General features: G+C 38.1%; 1 protein-coding gene across 4 annotated transcripts in view; it reads left to right on the top strand.

Moving 5' to 3' along the window:
* Window positions 1–19,398, top strand: part of LOC146328932 (CD166 antigen homolog) — a 56,040-nt gene that overhangs the window by 16,669 nt on the left and 19,973 nt on the right. The gene's annotated exons all lie outside the window — the stretch shown is intronic.

The following is a 19,398-nucleotide window of genomic DNA, read 5'->3' as shown; positions in this document are numbered from 1 at the left end:
AAATATGTTGAGCACGAGGGTTTGTCATAGGTCCTGGCCGGAGCTGCAGCTAACAATTATTGTCATTACTGATCCAGCTGTCAGAAAATAAGAGGGAAATGCCCATCACATGTTCCCAGAGCACAAAGTGGTGTGTGCAAATGGCTTGCTTCATCTGGCCAACTGTCCAAAACCACAGAGATATTTAATTTACAGTGATATAGACCCAGAGTTGCAAGGATTACTTGATGATTCATTCATTGTTTCAGTCTTTTTTAACCAAAAATGTCAAACGTTTGCTGGCTCCAGCTTCTTAAATGTGAGGATTTGCTGATTTCTTTGCCGTTTATGACTGTAAACGAAGAGTCTTTGGGTTTTGGACTGGCGGTTGGACAAAAGAAGAAATCTGAAGATGTCACTTTGGGCTCTGAGAAATTGTGATGAGCATTTTTACACATTTTTTTTTATGATTAATCGGTAATGAAAATAACCATTAGTTGCTGGTTAAACGTTTTCAGTCATTTTTAAAAATGAAGAGTCTTTTGGGTTTTTGCTGGCTGGACAAAAGAAGCAATTGGAAGACGTTGGGCAGTTGTCATTTTCTAAGTGGAGATGCCACCCAGTCTTCTCAAATGAGCACTTGCTGCTTTTCTGTATTTTTCATCACAGTAAAATTAATATATTTGGGACTGCTGGTCACATTTGAAGACATCAACAAGCTCTGAGAAATTGTGACCGACATTCTCCCACTATTTTCTGACACTTCATAGATCAAAAGATTGATCGAATAATCAAAATACTTATTTGATTAATCAGGCTTGAAAATGATCATTAGTTGCAGCCTTCATGTTGTGCATGAGATTTTTAATGGGGCTTAATTTGATTTGATTATAAAATCATCTTTTGATTATCCCTTTTTTCAATGAACTAATTAATCTATAATTAGTCTCTGAAATGTCAGAAAATAATGAAAAATCCACCTTAGTGCCTGGAGCTCAAGGTGACATCTTTAAATAGCTTGGTTTTTTTTCTGACAAACAACCCAAAGATCTCCAATTTACAGTTAAAACAGAGAACAGCACTTACACTTTACACTTAAGAAACTGGAACTTGCATAATGCTTGATAAATCACACAAACAGTGCTGACGATTGATCCATCAATTAATCGACCAATTTCTTCCAGCCTGCATGACATTAATGGCGAGGGCCCTTTAGGCTAATGATAAAATTGATTACAAATGATGTTGAATCTATAATCCAGGCAGCAGATACTTACTCTAGAAGTCAGTGCTGCTCCAGTTGGCTCTGTGGCTTCAGGCAAGCGCGGCTGGCAGGTTTAAGGCCTGTATGCAAAAAAAAAAAAAACTGATACCTGCTGTCTGATGTGAAACCTCTTGAAGAGACCTGGTGAAACGACGAGCACTTTGATGTCAAGAAGGTTGTTTTGGATGTGTCAGGAATATTTTAAAGCTGCCTATTAACACATCTTTCTGAACAGGAGGGGGAGAAAACGAAAAAATGTTCCAGCAACTTGGGGATTCGTTCTTTGCACTTGGATTTATGGATATCAGTTCAAACTCTTGAGTAATTCAAAGGGCACTACATTCATTAGTGAGGAGCATTACTTACTGTTAGAGGCTCCATCTGGAGTGTCACACCATCTGCTGCACCTCTTTAACCCTTACATTTAGTTTATTAGGCTGTAAACATTTATTATATTATCACTGTGACTGCATTTTATAAGCTTTAATTGGGTTGATTATACTTCTCTGTGATTGCTAGAGGAAAAGGGTCTGTGATTTTAATTACAGAGCCAAAAAAAAGAGGTTTCAAACAGCAAGTTTTACCCTCTGAGAAACTGGGTGCAATTATCTATGCCTCATAGGCTGGGTTTCACCAACAAGGATTCATTTTTAAACCAGATTAAGTCATGGTTTAATTTAAAATTATGTTGCACTAAACTTTTCAGCTATCTTAAAATTAAGAAAGATTACATCTAATTTAAACTGTCATCCAGTATTACCTTAACACTTAGGCTAACTTTGTGGAGGTTTAAATTTTAAAATGTGTTTATAATCCAGCTAACAAGTGTTTCTCAAAGGAGGAGAAATTAGTGGGCTAGGAGTAGGAAAGGAGTAGGCTAACTAGGCTAACTAACTTTTTAGCTGACTAGCATATAATATAGTGTTTGGTTTACTTTTTAGCTAGCTAGCAAACAACATAATTTTTTAAACCTTTTTAGCTAACTTAAAAAACAATATAATGGTTAGTTAACTTTTTAGCTAGCTAGCAAACAGTATAGTGTTTGGTTAACTTTTTAGCTATTCAGCAAACAATGTAATCTTGAGTCAGCTTTTTAGCTAGTTAGCAAACAATGTAATGTCTTTTAACTTTCTTTGCTGGCTAGAAATAATATAATGCTTAGTTAACTTTTAGCTAGCTAGCAAATAATATAACTTTTTTTTTTTACCTTTTGACTAGCTAGCAGACAATGTAATGCTCTGTGAGAGAATACAGAGCAGCTGAAAGTTAACAGTTTCCCCACTCTGTAATACTTAATAGACCAGCACTCAAAATTATCAATATAATTATTTTAATTTGGATAAACAAGTACGCATATTGAACAAGTACTCATTTTAAATTGCTACACTTGGTAAACTGAGATTCATTTTTAATTGTGCAACAGAGCTGTTTAATAAACTTTAATTGGAACTTGGATCTTAAATTAGATTGATCTTTCTCAACCCCTTGAAAAACGCCAGGTTATCTGATATCAAGGGTTGGGCTGTAATGTTTTGAGTCTTGTTGGAAATCCCCAGAATGCACACTAACTTGAATGAGCGCTGCAGGAGGTGTTTTCAGGTCATGTTTTGCCTTTCATGCGCACACCCCACGGTGTAAATCTGATCATGTGTGTTATTCTCCTGCAGAAAGTAACAGAAGTGTGCTGTGGTGCTGCTGAAACATTGTTGAACGCTGGCCAAGATCTGCCAGAGAGATAAAAAAAAAAAAATCTTTGGATTTAAGATTTAGCTCAACTTTAGCCCTCCAAAAGAAACTCTTAGAAGTGTTTCAGTAACTGCAAGATTAGCTAACTTAAGTTCAAAGCCTCTGTGATTAAAAGCAGAATTGTTGCGTGTGGATGCAAGCTCTTCATTAGGCACAGGCGAGCAGGACAAATTCAATAACGCTTGTAGGATCCTCAAGTATAATAAACTTTGAAGGCTCCTTGGCATATGAAAAAGTTATCACATTTAAATTACTCAGAAATAATTAAGACAGAGTGAGTGGTTTCTAATCATACATTTGAATTAACTGAATTGTGAGTTAATAGGTGCCAGCCTTGCTGTCCTCTACACACAAAACCAACATTTGAAATAAACTCATAAGCAGACTTAATAGGCGTCCTTTCTCTGGTGAAAAGGTTGCATATTGAATGGGTGGTCATTTCTATAGATGAGGGCAAAGAGTTAGATGTCTTTTAGTTGTTTATATAAAGTACCTTATGTAATTAATTCTGTTAACATCGAAGGTCGTGTTTTTTTTCAAAAAATGACAATTTTTATTGATATTTCAGGTGTTGAAAAGGTTCTTTGATTGACTTGTCAAAGGCTGCAGGTAGGAGTGGAAGCTGTTTCAGAAAGGTGTTGCGCGATCATTTGCACATGTCACAGCCTTAATTAAAATGTGTTTTATCTGTGCAGCAGAGGGATTCAAGTCAGCAATGCCTAGTTTTTTTTTCCCATTTTAATAGCTAGAAATTATTTGATAATCCCATTTGCCCTGTAAACTAGTGATTTGCTCTATTTTTAGGGAATTACTTTGAATGGAGAAAGCAGGAGGAGGGTGGCGGGGATTTAATATCTCAGTGATGGAGTTTTTAAAATTCTTACCTGAGAAACACGGTCATCGTGACACAGACCGTCCAGATCCATTAGCATCCAATAGTCGCTGCTACTGACAGGGAATTTAAAAATCTGTCTTGTTCATTCAGAGACTCGGGTGAGGTAATGTCAGCGGAAAGAGAAGAATGAAGTCATTGCCAAAATGTTAGGCACTGAGCTGCATTAGGAAGGGTTAATGGATAAGTAGGAAGTTGTGTGGCCGTGCTTTGTTAATGGCCTAATGTTTCCTTTAATGGCACGCCGTTAATGGGACCTCTTGGTTGATGCTTGGAGTCAGGACTGTGAGCTGTCCTTCCTATGATCAGGCCCCACGTCTACCCACAGGCATCTTGCAGCCGCTTCTCCCCTTGGGTCCCAGGTCCCAGGTCCCATGGCCCATGCCCCCCCCACCCCCCACCAAATACATAATTCACGATATAATGGATGTGATTTCTGAGTGCACTTACCCACCAGATCACTCCAGCAGTCTGCTGTCTTAAGAGCAGTCCTTGCACCCGTGCTGCTCATCTGCTGACGCAATTTATGACATTTTTAAAGAGGGTTTTACAGACACTCGTGTGGTCGAGTGTACAGAGGAGAACATTTCAAAGACTAATGATCGTGCCACAAGATCAATTTCTAGGAAACCTTATGGCAAGTCATTTAGAGCGATAATCCCCCTTCTTGTAATATGCTTTTATCTTTCCCATCTGTCTTGCCCAGAGAAAAATGGGACAAAATGACTCTGTGATACTGCCAATAATTTTGTGAGGCATGTACAAAATATGAATACTTTTTCACAGAAATTTCATTTAAAAAGGTATGTGTTTTCCTTCCTTTCCTTCTATATACTGGTATTACATGATACAATGAACTTTAGCTATGTTTGTATTAAAAACAGTTCGGTATTAGTATTTCCCAGTGTTCTGTTGTGGTCAATATTGGTGTCTTCACAGAGAAAATCCTCTTATTTCCCTCCAGTTTCTCTTCTTTTGCCTCTTCTTTCTCCACGTCTGCACATTCATGAAGTGAAGTACATCAAATCAGAGCAGAATCCGATGTTACTTGAGGTGCTTAATCCTCCAGAAGCTCTGGCTCTCTCCCCCAGAGCTTCTCTGCACTCAGTAGCTGTCTGTTGGCGAGCGGCGTCTCTGTCCCTCCACTACACCCAGTCCTCCCCACACCACACTGTGCAAAGCCCCTCGATACACACAAAAAGTTTTGCTCAGATTAAATGTTTTCAACTTATGCCAGAGTCTTGTTTTAGTGCTCTTTTAAAGGGTTAATAGCAGATGGGGCTTTTCCTTTGTCACTTGTGGCCATGCTGAGTCAAACTGTGCCACACTGGTTTGCATTTCCATTACCAGTTGCAGTATAACATGCCAAACTATGCCAGGTTGCAGCCGAGATGGAAAAAAGTGCTCTAAACCCAACTCCAAGCGAGTTGCAGTGACGTCTTGTCCACTGTGGACAACGATAGCCCTCTTCCTGCCCTCAAACAAACGTGTTGCAAGACGGGGGAGGTTTTAAAAGTCTCTGTTTTCAACTCTCGCTACTTTTGTAGCTTCTAACTGAATCTCTGTGGTGTTGTGTGTCACTGTTTGTACTTTCACGTATTCATGTTCACTTTCAGCCGAAAAAAGCCCATCATTTCTTGATTAGCTGCTTCATAACAAAAGCTTTTAAATAACAAAATAACACTTGACTTTTCTTGTGAATAATTTATAGGAAATCAAATTTATTTATTCACTGTTTTACAGCTGCTCAACTTTATTTAAAATTTAGTTAACATAACAGTGCCCATAGTGAACATTATGTTCCAGGGTAAAAATAATGTGATTGGGTGATATATTAATACATTTGATCCAGTAAATATGGCCCTCATAAGTATGGAATTAAAATAGAATAATTAAGATTTAATTGTAAATGTATTTTGTACACTCTGTGGGTTTTGCCCATACTAAACTTGACATTGGTATCAAAATAAAATTTTCTGACAGCACTCAGCCTTATGGTAACATTTATTTATGCTTCCATTAATTCCAGCACCAGTGAAAACATTTCCCCTCAGATATTATTTTTCTCATAGCGCTTTGCTGAAACCTAGCAGGACAATTCAAGATAAATCAAAGCCGAATTGTCTGCTTTGATTGTGCTGTCAGCATCTTTACAGTGAGACAGTAATTTGAAGTAACTTGAGCATCATTTATTAAAAGCTGGTGACAGTGGTTCCTTTTTAAAATCTCATATTAACCGTACTTGCTCATCAAAGGGAAAAATGCAAGAGATTCTTGCATTATTTCCTGTAATTCTTTATGCTGTGTCTCATACTATCCAGCCCCAGGGCCTGAATGTTAGTCAACTAATGACGAAGCAGGAATTCAGATTGCACTTATATTGTCTGTGTATTTTTGGACGTATGTAACACTGATGGGAGAGCGAATGGGATGAGGTTTGTGGCAATCTACCTGGCAGTCTGAGGTCTATCTTTCTGTTTTTCTTATTACCTCAGATAATGTGTCAAACTCAGACAATGTGACACCATGTTGAGATGTTTCCACTGCAGCCTCATTGAAGTTTAATGGAAAACTTTACCATCTAAAACATCATCAGTGAGTTTCAATTTTTGGTGCCATCCCTTCAAAAATCACATACTTTCCTCATTACTTAAACAGATTGAAAACCAATGTAGACAATAAAATGATGAGTCGCTCTGGCGGTGTCCCTAATAGACCAGAATGCAGTGCAGTCACGAGATACCCTGCGTTTTGAGCTACAGAGCAGGACTCACTGCTTCCTATAAGCTTATTATTCCAGAGTTATTCTCTTCACCTACACAAATAACCCACAGATGATGCAAGTGTTTGCACCTGCTCTCTGGGGATTGCCAGCAGGTATTCTGGGAATTGTAGGAAATCACAGAAGCAGAAGCAAACAAGCTATGATATAACACAACAGAAAGCCTCACTCTTAAATTAACTAGGTGGGAAGCAAAATGATACAAAAAAGTATCAAAGTTTCAAACTTGTTTCAAACTTTTTTCCACCTACACTGTAAAAACAAAAAAGTTGAAAAAACTCACCTCAACTAATAATGTTTTGTTGAGATAATTTACTTTTCCTCTTTAGATAATCTTGAATATTTTTAGAACCCCCCAAAAAACGTATTTAAAAAATTTAATAAACAGTGAAATATGCTTAATAAATTAAAGTTGCAATCATTTCATTTTCGAACACCCGAATAACGATCTCAATAATCAGATTAACAGCTCAGCGTGAACTGTTTTTGAAAAACAGTTTTTGGGAGGTTTCTAAAGATGAAAAGTAAATTATCTCGACATTTTTCACCCTTTTCTGACATTTCTTGTGCCAAACAATGAATCTATTAATCAAGAAAATACTCAACAGAATAATTGATAATGAAAATAATCTTTAGTTGTAGCCCTAGTTTAGTTTATTTCAAAACCCAAAAGTTTGAGTTTGATTCAAAACTCAAAAATCTAGTGAAGGCAGTTACCTTGAAATGAGTTTTCTGAACTTTTTTAACAGTGTAAGCCACCTCACATCAATGAAAAGGTCACAGAAAACAGGTACAAATACAGAAATCTCTCATGTGAAATAAGCAAATCTGATCCAACTTGGATAGAAAATATTGTTTCCATCGGTCAAGGCAAGAAGCTGATTAAAAAAATATGCTTTGAGGGCCTTCAAAACCTGCCATCACAGATTTATGACTTGAAAGATTTTTCTTTAACATGACATTTCTTTAGGGATCAGGCCGTTCGTAGCACAAGTGGCTCGAAACAACCTGAAGGCAAAATAAATCTTTTTCCTCCTTCTTCTCGAGCCCTCCTCTCTTTTCTTTGTCCTCTCGTCTCAATCCCTGACGAGAGGCGGAAGCAGCAACCTGATCCCTCAGCAGCAGGTCTGCACAGGTACTCGAGCCTCCTCAGGACACGTCTGAAACCAGAGAAAATGGAGCCAGCATTTTCAGTCACAAGGCAACAATGGGAACTCGACAGGTGGGACTGCAGGCGATGCATTAGGCCTGTTCCCGCCTGCTGTCGTCTGTAGGTGTCTGTTGACCACACATGATGCAGCAAATGAACATTGTTTTGTTTGCCTGAGGGGGAAGGAGCCACCTATATGTCTCGCTTGAAAATATGTTTCACAGTGGAAACCGCATTTTATATTTGGCTGAAGGGGAGTGTAAAGCAGTGCAGGCTATTAATTTCCCAGGTACACTGAAGTATAAAGATGCAGGAAGAGCGCTGATGAGCTTTACTCCTCTGTGGCTCTGCATTCTTATATTTTGTAAAACCTCTTACATGCACATTAGTGTTTTTTGCCTTATTTTCCTGAATAACATGATGCAGCATTCACGTAAGATGTGTGATTGAGTGTTTTGCTTGCCAAACATGAGCTCTATTGTTGGTCTGGTTGCTGCACAGTGGTCTTAAAATGTGTCCGTGCGGCTGGGGTGAGGGAGGGGAACCATTATGCTTAATAGACTCATAATAGTACTGCATGTTCATAATTCCCCATTTGCTGTCCATCCTGCTCCTTAGCAGAACGCAAGCTCACTTTGCCCCGAGGTGACAAACATGGCTCTGCTTAGTGCAGACTGTGGAAATGAGGTTTTTTTTTTTTTAGTTATTTTATTTTATTTTTCTCTGGCTTTCATGGCTACACTCTCTTATACAGGAAAAAAACAGCCAATTATTGAGATGAAGCAATTAGACAGTCAGAAGAAAAAAATGGTTCAATTAATTTTTCAAACACAAAAAAATCCAACAATTGTGAATGTTGAATATTTGTTGATTTTCTTTGTTAAATATGTAACTGTAAACTGAATACATTTTGATTTTGGTCTGTTGGTGGGACTAAAACGAGACATTTGAAATCATCACTTTGGACTTTTAATGGTCATTATTTCACTATTTTTTGACATTTTTAAAATAAACAGTTGATTAATTGAGAAAACAATATGCAGATTGATCAATACAGATAACAATCAACACTTTCTCACTTACAGCTTGTTTAATATGTCTTATTGGTTAGTGGCCCTAAGCTTCAAACTGTGACACTGTAGGTGCCCCTGTATCTCCAGTTTTGCATATGCAGGCCTCCTTATTCAAGTTATCCATAAAAAAAATGCACTGTCTGGGTAGATTTTCAAAATAAAGCCCAAAAAATACTAGGTTTAGGAAAAGATCATGGTTTGGGTTAAAATACAATAGTAACTTAAGTTAATATATGTAATGTACTGCCTCGAAACCCCTCTGTAAGTGAAAATCAGCTTATCTTAATAAAGTGTTTTAAGTCAGCTCATCTCACCTGCTCAGTGTGTACTCCGCCTCTCGCCCAATGTCAGCTGGGATATCATCCAGCCACTTGTGATCCTGCAAAAGATAAGCGATTATGGATAATGGATGGAGGCATGGAAAGCAGCTCATCTCGCTGTTAGGAGGTGCATTTTAAGATTTTGTGGGTGCAGACCAAACTTGACCATGTTATCCTTCATATTCATTTAATTTTGAATGTTTGTAACCTGAAAGCGAGCCCGTAAACTCAATTATGTGCTCTAAATCATCTCATCTCACTGTTACAAGATTGATTTTAAGATTTTAAACAACATGGCTTTTGTATTTTTTAGTCACACAGTTCAAAAAGTAGTAAACAATGACTAATTGTTTGACACAGGACACAAACCTCGGTCGCCTGAAGGTCCTGTGTTTGTTAGACCCATCCATCAAACCATAGGTGGACTTTCTTGCTCTTTATAAGTTAAAGTCACATGTTGGGAGTGAGAACAGGCTGAAATAATTATTAGTTGTAGCCCTGTCATCAAAAATTGTTACTACTGCTACTACTACTTGTTACTTGTATGCATTAAGGACAATGCATCTGCAGATTACAGTTCACATTTTTAATCATTATCATTGAGTTAAATCTTTGAAAACTGTGTTTGAGGACCTGCCCTGTAAGTTTTTATCATTCATACTGCTAAACATTAAATTAAGCAGATTAACTAACAATTATTTTCATCGCTAATCTGGGGATTATTGTCTGAATCAATCATAATATCTGTGAAATCAGCAAACATTCACTGAAGCCCAAGGTGGTATATTCACATTGTATGTTTTGGCCAACATCAGTCCCAAACCCAAAGATAATCACTTTACAATCATATAAAACAAAAGAAAAGCTGCAAATCTTCACATAGGACAAGTTATATTGGGCATTTCTGCTTGAAAAATGGCAAAAATTATCATCCAAATTGTTGCAGATGAATTCTCTCTAAATTGAGGGATTGTTTCAGCTCTAGAACAGATGCTAAAATTCTCTTCTTCATATATGTGTAATAACTAAACAGGTTTCTAGTTTCTGAATGTTAGAAGAAGCAAATCAATTCATTCAAAGTTTGAGGACACAAGCTTTCAAAGAGATATCTTGCCTATATTTTACAGAGAAAACATAATATAAGTGGGGAAATAAATTGGTGTGTGGTTATTGAGAGTAATTTCCCACTATAATATTTTTTCAGTGCGTGGCCATGCATCAATTCAGCGTTATATTAATGTCAGAAAATATTGCACACTCTTTTCAGTCATAAAACGAATAAATGTGTTAGAGTTTGGACATCGTTTCTCATGGAACTTGTAGATAAGACTCAGTAGGGAGAGGATCACTTATTAAAAACAAAAAAAACAAAAAATTGACTAGACAGACCTAGTTCAGCTGGACTGCAGATAGAGCCTGGGGGGAACATTTTCAGAAAATGAAACCTTTGTCCCAAGTCGTTCTGTCCTTAAATGGACCTTCTTAGCAGATTGGTTCTCTCTAAAAGACCTTTACACCATTATGGAGGTCAAAGAGATGTAGGCCATCATCTTTAGGGTTGCTGTCTGTGCCCTGAGACAGATGGTGTGGCATAAAATGAAGCATGGAAAATGGCCTGTAATGTACACGTCAGCGCAGTTCATTTCACACAATGTGGCTTTTGTGAACCCCGAAGTACTTGAACAAACTGGTATCTGCTGCTTGCTTCTGCAAAACAGATGAATTGAGACAGCTTGTCAACATCAGAATGAGAGCAGCGAGGATTTTCAGCAACTGTTCGACAATCGATAAATCATTGTAGTCTTTTATCAAGCACAGATACAAAATATTCTCTGTTTGCAGCTTCTTATTGTGATGATTTGTCATTTTTCTTTGTCAGATATGATATAACATAAACAGAATGTCTTTGGGTTTTGTTTATCGCATAAAACGAGGAGATTGAAGATGTCATCTTGGGTTCTGGAAAATCTTAATGGCCACTTTTCAGTTATTTGATTAATCAAGAAAATAATCAGCAGATTTATGAATAATGACAATAATTGTTAATTGCAGCTTGGCAAATTAAAATTTTGATCGGATGGCACTACATGAAATATTAAGAGATCACCACATTGATTACATTTCATCCTGAGGGAAACATGAAGGCTTGAGTCATGTTGACAAATATATCAGCTATCCTTGTTTGGTTGAGTCCATGATGGGCTGCAATTTCTGTCATTTTATTTTGCTAATTTAATAAACTGCCTCTGAAGAGAGAGCAAGCTCTGCTGCTCAGTGGCAGTTTCTGATTCACCAACACACCGGTGCACAACCACTGAGCCAAAGAACAAGTGGGAGGTAAACAGCCACTAGAAATTTTTCACACGTAACAGGTGGAAATTAAGGGTTTATTTCTACCAAATCAGAGGTGGTTATTGTTATAACAGCGGAAAGGCTAATCAAAATGGTTTTGGTGAGTTTTGTTTTTCTTCTCTGTCGGGTTTGAACAAAGTGTGTTTTACAGTGAGTTGACAAGGCAATTTAATTTGTTTTAGTTCAGTAAAAGAGAGAAACCTGGATTAAGAAGGTGTGCAGGTGTTTTTTTCCGTGTAATAGGGAAAGTAGCTGTAAGAGTATGTCCATTTTTGAATATGCGTGGTATGTTAAACGTAGTGAACTGGGCACTCGGACATGGGTACCCAACTTTGCTGCTTTTATGGCACCACTCAAATTGCTTCAATACTACCATAATGTGTGATCTAATTTACTTTTTGTTAAAATGGTTCCTGAGCATTTCAGGAACCAGTACTGAAGCCAAGGCATTGTACCAGTACAGTATGTACCCAGTATCCAGCCCTATGAAACTCCTGTGCAAAGTTTTTAATGCAGCACTCACATGAATGTACCAGATTTCGTAGCAGTCCATCCAATAGCTGTCGAGATTTACTCAAAAGCATGAATGTCAACCTTTTGGTGGCACTAGAGGAAAATTCAGGGGGTCGGTCTGTACAATGTCTGTACAAAATTTCAGATCAGTCCATCTACGTCCACCACGTAGCTAAAAAGCATGGCTTAAAAAGTTTTTTTTATTTCAACCGTGAAAGTGAGCGAGACGTTATATTTTGGAAAAATACCACTAACACCCTCCTGCTACATACACAACAAAACATGCAGGACAATTCATTGTGCTTCATCATTACACGTTTCAAAAATAAAGAATCATTCAGCTATGGACATTAGTATTTTTATGCCCGGCGAGCTCTCAACAGTCCGGTAAAAAACATCCACGCTGATGCCCTTAGTTTTATGCTATAAAGACACTGACAGGCAATTACAGTAGGCAGGAAAAAGCGAAATTATAGAGCACACAATGTTGACGTTTGGAATGATGCCTCCATGGTTCAGCCTGTAACAAAAAGAGGAGCTGTGTGAAAGGGATGTTGTGCAAGTGTGCTGTCAGTTATCCATCAGTGACATGATTACACCCCTTCCCTCGAGAGAGACAGACGGAGATAGTGGGGATGTAGCTGTGTGCTTAAAAAAAAAATCCCTCTTCAAGCTAGCTGGTCTGGAACACTTCCTCAGCATGAACTGATACTGTAACAGAATTCAAATACAGTCGTATGCTTGTCATAGTTAAGGATGAGCTGAGGGTGTGAGCAAAGTGACAAACAGCAGCCTGTACACCTCATCATCCTCATATGTGTGTGTGTCTGTATATGTATATCTATACACACACACACACATACACATATATATATGTATATATATGGCCGGCAGGGAGTACACTCTTAAATAGAAGTGCTTACCATAAAGGGTTCTTCGGTTCGTCCCCATAGGAGAACCCTCTCTGTGACTTGGCAGCACCTTTTATAAAGGTTCCTCTTTGAATCCTTTCAGAGAATTCTACCTTCAACCAAATGTAAACGGTTAGAACTCCCCATGAGTGGTTCTGTGGAGAACCCTTCTATGGTGTAATGGTTCCACCCAGAACCCTCTCTTGAGTTTTTCTCTAGAATCTTTTCACCTTGTAAGGGTGCTAACAAGAACCAACTCTTGGAATTTATATATTCCATGTAGGGTTGTAGATTATGGGCTGACAATCATTTACTCATCAATAATTAATAACATAGTAAAATAATATTAAGAAATAAAAATAAGCTTTTTTTTCCTCATTTTGTCTCATTTTCATTCTCATTAAGTTTCCAAATGCAAATGAGGCACAATACTGACATTTCTAGACTATCAACTAATTATCTATTAATCCATTTTAATTAGTTAATTTTTTAACAGCAATCAATTGATAAATGATTAATTATTAGTATCCCTAATGTCAAGGGTTTTATCTAGAACCCACTCAGAGAGATTTCAACAATCCTCAAAGATCTCTATCTTCCAAAAAGGGTTGGTTGGTTTTTAATGGTACCATGGTCTCACAAAGAACCACTGACAAACCCTTGAAGAACCCTTTTGGAACCCTTATTTGTCGAGTGTAGACTGAACTATTTTCCGAAACCCTCCCACACCTTTCCATATGACAGCAGTCTGTCTGTTTGTCTTGACAGCGACTAATGGCATATTGAGCTTATTAAATCGCTGCTCTGTTCTCATTTCAAATACTTTATATTACTAATCAAAATGCAGCACTTGTTAAATTATCACAGAAAAGACGAGGACGAGGAGCAGAATGTCATGGAAGGTTAGGTTTTCTTTGATTTCTCACTTCTTAGGCAAGCACCGTTCACTATAAGAATCTAGCCTTTCCTCAAGTATTATTGATCTAGTTGAAGTGGTTCTGTCTGCCCTCCTCACCGCTGAACCGCCTCTGAAGCGAGGCTATTTGCCATCAAGTCTTTGTGGACATGCGCCATGGGATCTCCATTCACTGCACAATCCTCATTTTCAGCACTTAATAAGTTTGGGCCTCCGTTTTCTTGTTGATGTTGCAGCTCAAAGACGTGCACGCACACACACTCAGACACACACTCGCACAAATGGGAGGGCGTAAGGTAGCAAAACAGGGATATAGAGACTAGTGTGGGGAGGTAGCTGATTTCCCTGGTGAGCTTATATCTGAGCTGTCGTCACCTGTCTCTTCTCCGGGATAGAGGCGCCTTAATCAGGAACATGAAAGTGTCTCCTGTGGTGCTGCCTCCTGTCTCTGTCACTCGCCTGTCTATTACTTGATTTACCATCGCCAGAGTGTTCGCTAATTTTTTATGTCCAGTATGAGAACTCTGAAATCGCATCAAGCCTGGCTGCCTGGTGTACGTGCCAAGTTATTTTGGGTAAAGAGACACATGTACTGTAGTGCATTGGAATATTGTGTTATTTAAACCCCAGTTCTTCTTTTAAAAACTTACTTAACACTGTTTCATCAGGTTGATACTTCATGTCTTAAACTAATTTAAAGAGATTTGCTTATGAACATGATTTTGAACTGCTGACACGTCTGATGTGTTACTTCTGTTTGAAGTGCCAGAAACTCCAGCAATCGATCTGAATATGCCCTGTATCTGTGATTAGTGTTGACATTAGTTACATAATAATTTCATTATTGCTCCCAAATCCCAAATAAGTCTATTTATATCTGTTATGAGAGATTTATAACAGTTTGTTCATCCTCTTTAACCAACATACTGGCAATGTTATAATCAATGACAACATACTGTAAATGTCTTTGTCTGTGAGTAACTATATGGCATACAAACAAGATGTATCAGGTGTTCATTGAGAAAACCAAAAACAAATTAACACAGGTTTTAAATGAGTAAACCAACACCAGTTTGACTGATATTCCTTGGAGTTCACGAAAAACCTGATTTATGAAAATTAAAAAGAATATCAGAACAGTCCAACACCTGTTTGATTGAGATTCCTTGGAGTGCACAGAAAACATGATTTAAGAATATAATTAAAACCAGATGTCTCCATATACAGTATTTGTTCATGTGTTTACTGAATAACGAGAGCGAGCCTATGCACCAATCTAATATCACACAAAGTCCTGCCCCATTTTGCTCTGTGGTCCAATACCAGTCGAGCATCTTTGTACCTTGGTCAACTTTCTCCTCTCCTGTAAAAATTATATAAGTTAGTCACACCTTACGTTAGCTAATTTTAGCAAAACACTAGCTGGGTAACTTTTGATGTAGATTAGCTAGATAGTTAGCTAGCCAGCATTTTGCTAACATTAGCTAAGACTAGCTAGGATGGTCCCACGCAAACATCTTTTAGCCATCATCAAAATTTGTTTTTATTTTAAATTGGCAAGCCTAGCACATAGCATATCCAAATACAGGAAACGGGAAAAGGAAATTGCCCAAGATACCAGGCTTGTTCAACTGTTATTGGAACGCCGAGCAAAAAGGGGTGGGTCAATTATTAGCCCTGAAACTACTTCCCTCTTTTTGCCCTAAAAATGCCCTCTTTTTTTTTTTTCTTTTTTTTTACCTGAGCCATGCCATCCAGCAATGACAGCAATCACATCACATCCATGCAGGTTTAGCAGTATACATATAAATATATGTATATGTATCAGGTATCGGAATTGTAATCAGGAAGTTAAAAAAAAAGTTGGAGCATCTCTAAACATATATATATATATATATATATATATATATATATATATATATATATATATATATATATATATATATATATACATATATATATATATACACACACACATATATAGAAAAGAGAAAAGGAAAAAAAGAAGAGGAATCATGCAGTTATTATTACAACTTTTAGACAACAACAATTAAAAAGTAAAGAAATAAAATGCAAGTGTTAAACTGCCTGTAACTGTGTTCTGTTGCCGCCTCATTAAACAGACAACTGTGAGAGGTGATCATTTTTTTGTATGCGTGGTGTGAGTGAGCATGTGTTTGTCAATGTGAAGTCACACTGTTCACCTACTTTTGTTGCGAGGGGATTACCTTATCTCAGTAAGCAGCAGGAGCTTTGTCTTCTGTAACTCAACATGTGCGATTAGTTCTCATTGTGTAACAGTGTAATCTGCACAGATAAAGCCTTTTTCCTTAATACAGACTCTTTTAAAGTTCTCAGGGAGGCTGAACACAGCTTTATTTGAATATTCAAAAATGCCTATTTGAATTTGAAATGTAAGGAGTCTATTATACAGGAAGTGTGATAACCTTTCCAACGCTGCAGTACTTGCAGCGTAACCTGAATATAACTGACTCTTGTTGTTGAACAATTGTAAGATTCAGCAGAGCAGGTTGTGCAACACTCTCTCCTGAGAAGTCTCCACACTAGGAAAACATGTGGACTTGGTTGCCAACTAGATTCTGCATAACATTTGGATGTTTCCTCGACCATTAGAGTGTTCTGGCACCAACATGCCCAGGTGTAGCACATAATATAGAAACTGACGGATTATTTTTGGCAGCCTAAATTACGCCAAAAATGAAATGTTGCAAGATATCATCAGATTTGACACATATGCAAAACATGTCCCCATGTCTTGCACAGAGAGCTCATTAACTGCCTCCTCTTAATAGATTCACAATGTCTCGTTTTTCCACCCAGCGTGTGCAATCTTCTCTGCCTGGACCAGAAACCGGCATGTCTAGCTGGAGCCCGTTCGAGCATGAGAGTCAGTTTCATTAGATTTACATCAGAAACAGACAAAACAAGGGAGTGTGGGATGGATACATGAGCGTGCTGTGTTCGCACCAGCAATCTGCATTACCATTTCAGGTGGATCGGACTGATGTACACCCAGTTGCCAAAAAATCTGGATGTGAGCAAGAATCTGTGAAATGCAGGAAAGCATTTATAGTCCAGTAAGCTGCCCATTTTCTCCACAGAGACAGTGAAATAGAAATTCATGTAATGCCTAAGAAATTAACTATTCATACGAGAGTCAGAAAATGTACAAATACCTGAAGTTTGGTAATACACTAGGTGACATTTTGACCAAGAAAAATCACTCATCGAAACCGATCAATGCATGACTTCATTCTAAATAAGCTTTTAATCCTTTTAATTCCCTTTATAATGTGAGGGGAACAGATTTTTAGGTGTGGCAAATCAGGGATAATAAAAAGGAATCAATGGAGGAAATGGTTTTAATTGTGCTGTAGTTGACAGAGCATATCCCTGCTGAAACTGTCAGCAGTTGAAATGTGTTGAGGTTTGTTTTGTCCCATGCTGTCACTATTAAATGTCGCCGAGGCTTATTTAAATGCAGGGTTTGTATCTATGTGGGTGAAGGGCTGTGGTGTGCCTCTCAAATAGTTTTTATTGGGAGGGTTACACTGCTTTGATGCTCACATAAGCAGCTCCTGCCTCACAGATGGAGCGTTAAGCACTGATGATTGTCATCAGCACAGATATAACTAACACCTTTTAAAAGGCGTTTTGTTCTCTTCTGTGTGTGTTTTGTTTTCTGTTTGTAATTCCAGATGTTTTTGCATCCATCAGTCTAGATAATTTTATGCAGATGTTTATAGTGATTTAGGAAACCTAGTGAAAATGGTATTTAGCTCAGTTCAAAATAAATCACAGTTTCTATTATGTTTGGTATCTAACTTGCGTTGCATGAAGCAGCCAGTGTCAGGTTGACCCCATGTGGATATTTGCTTTTTTGCGGTGCTTTGGATGAGAAGATCGATACCTCACACGACCATATTCAATAATTATGTAGCTACAGCCCAGCCAGGAGCTTATTAGCTTAGCTTAGCACAATGACTGAAACTGGTGAAGCAACTAGCCTGGCTCTTGCCTCTGCAAACCTGTTGTTTAAAATGCTGGCAGGTGAATTCTCCCACCTTTAGACAGAGCCAGGCTAGCTGTTAGCCCCTGTTTCCGTCCTTTAAGCTAGGCTAAGCTAACCAGCAGTTTAATATTTAAACATATTTAAAGGACCAGTGTGGCGGATTCTGTAACATCTATCAGTTATTCTCTTCCCTTACAAGTGCATAGGAGAACCTATAGTGGTTGCAAACTCACTCAAAACGCGAAAGGCCATATCTAGAGTCAGTGTCTGGTTTGTCCATTCTGGGCTACCATATGGTGGTGCAACATGGCAGCCTCTATGGAAGAGGACCTGCTCCCTCTGTAGATATACACGACACACTCTAAGGTAACAAAAACACAACAATTCTCATTTTCAGGTGATTATACACTGCTGAAAACATTCTTATGAATATTATATTCTGCTAATAAATCCCTATAAATCTTACACACTGGTAGACACACAAGTTGCATTGACCTCTTTTATAAATGCTGAACTATTCCTTTTAAGTGAGACTGATGGCCACAGGGCAGGGCGATCATATCAGTAACAGAAATGGCAGGAAACAACTTCAGAAATGAGCAACAGAGCCAGACATGAGGCAGAACATGCCTTGTTTAAAATCATATTATTATATTGCCTGATGTTTGTCATCAGCTTGCTGTAGCAGCTTTGCTGACAGGTTCTGCTGGTTAATTCAGAGTCAGAGTCAGACTCGATGTTGTCGCCGAGCTGACATGTTCATAAAGATGAGTGACAAGTGTTGGAAGGTGAACTCGTTCGGCAGAATGTCAGGAGGCAATAACAGCGGAGTTTGTTTACTTGAGGCAAAGTGTTGTGTATCTTAAAGTCAAGTTAATGCATTACCGGAGTACATAACCGTTTTATGAACTTGTTTAATTGTCTCCATGCGGAAAAGACTCTTCATAAAAGGGGGTTTAAGATAGAACATAAAACAGACATTTGTGCACCTCCGAACTTGCCCGCTCATTCTGACATCACGAGCAACTGTGCAAATATGCTTGCAGAGTCTCTGTTGTTAGTGTGTCCTAACGTAGACAATGGTAACCATAGTAAAAGTATTTACTCTCATTCAAACAGGATTCAAATGAGTGTCACGCACAAAGCAAATGAATTAACCGCCCCATCTTTGTCGAACTCCAAGGAAACCTTTAAAAGTCTGATAAGTTGAGAGGGAAAGTGAGAATAAGCTGTGTTGCAGTGCAGAAACAGCATTACATTTTGCAGCTGTTTCGTGCATGAATATAATCAGACAATTTCAGGGTTGAATGCACACAGAATATTCAAGCATCTTCATTGTTTTGCCCTTTTCCTGTAAATACACGAACATTATTTGTCACTGATTCAACAGATAGAAACTGGTTGGCCACCGCTTTGTTCTCTCCTACACTTTACTGAACTGCTGATGAGCTGTTTTGGAGTTTAGCT

The sequence above is a fragment of the Lutjanus erythropterus genome, chromosome 4, assembly GCF_056507025.1.
Source record: "Lutjanus erythropterus isolate fLutEry1 chromosome 4, fLutEry1.hap2, whole genome shotgun sequence".
Taxonomy (NCBI): domain Eukaryota; kingdom Metazoa; phylum Chordata; class Actinopteri; order Lutjaniformes; family Lutjanidae; genus Lutjanus; species Lutjanus erythropterus.
The sequence above is the reverse complement of the archived record's forward strand: the minus strand, read 5'-3'. Positions and strand labels throughout refer to the sequence as shown.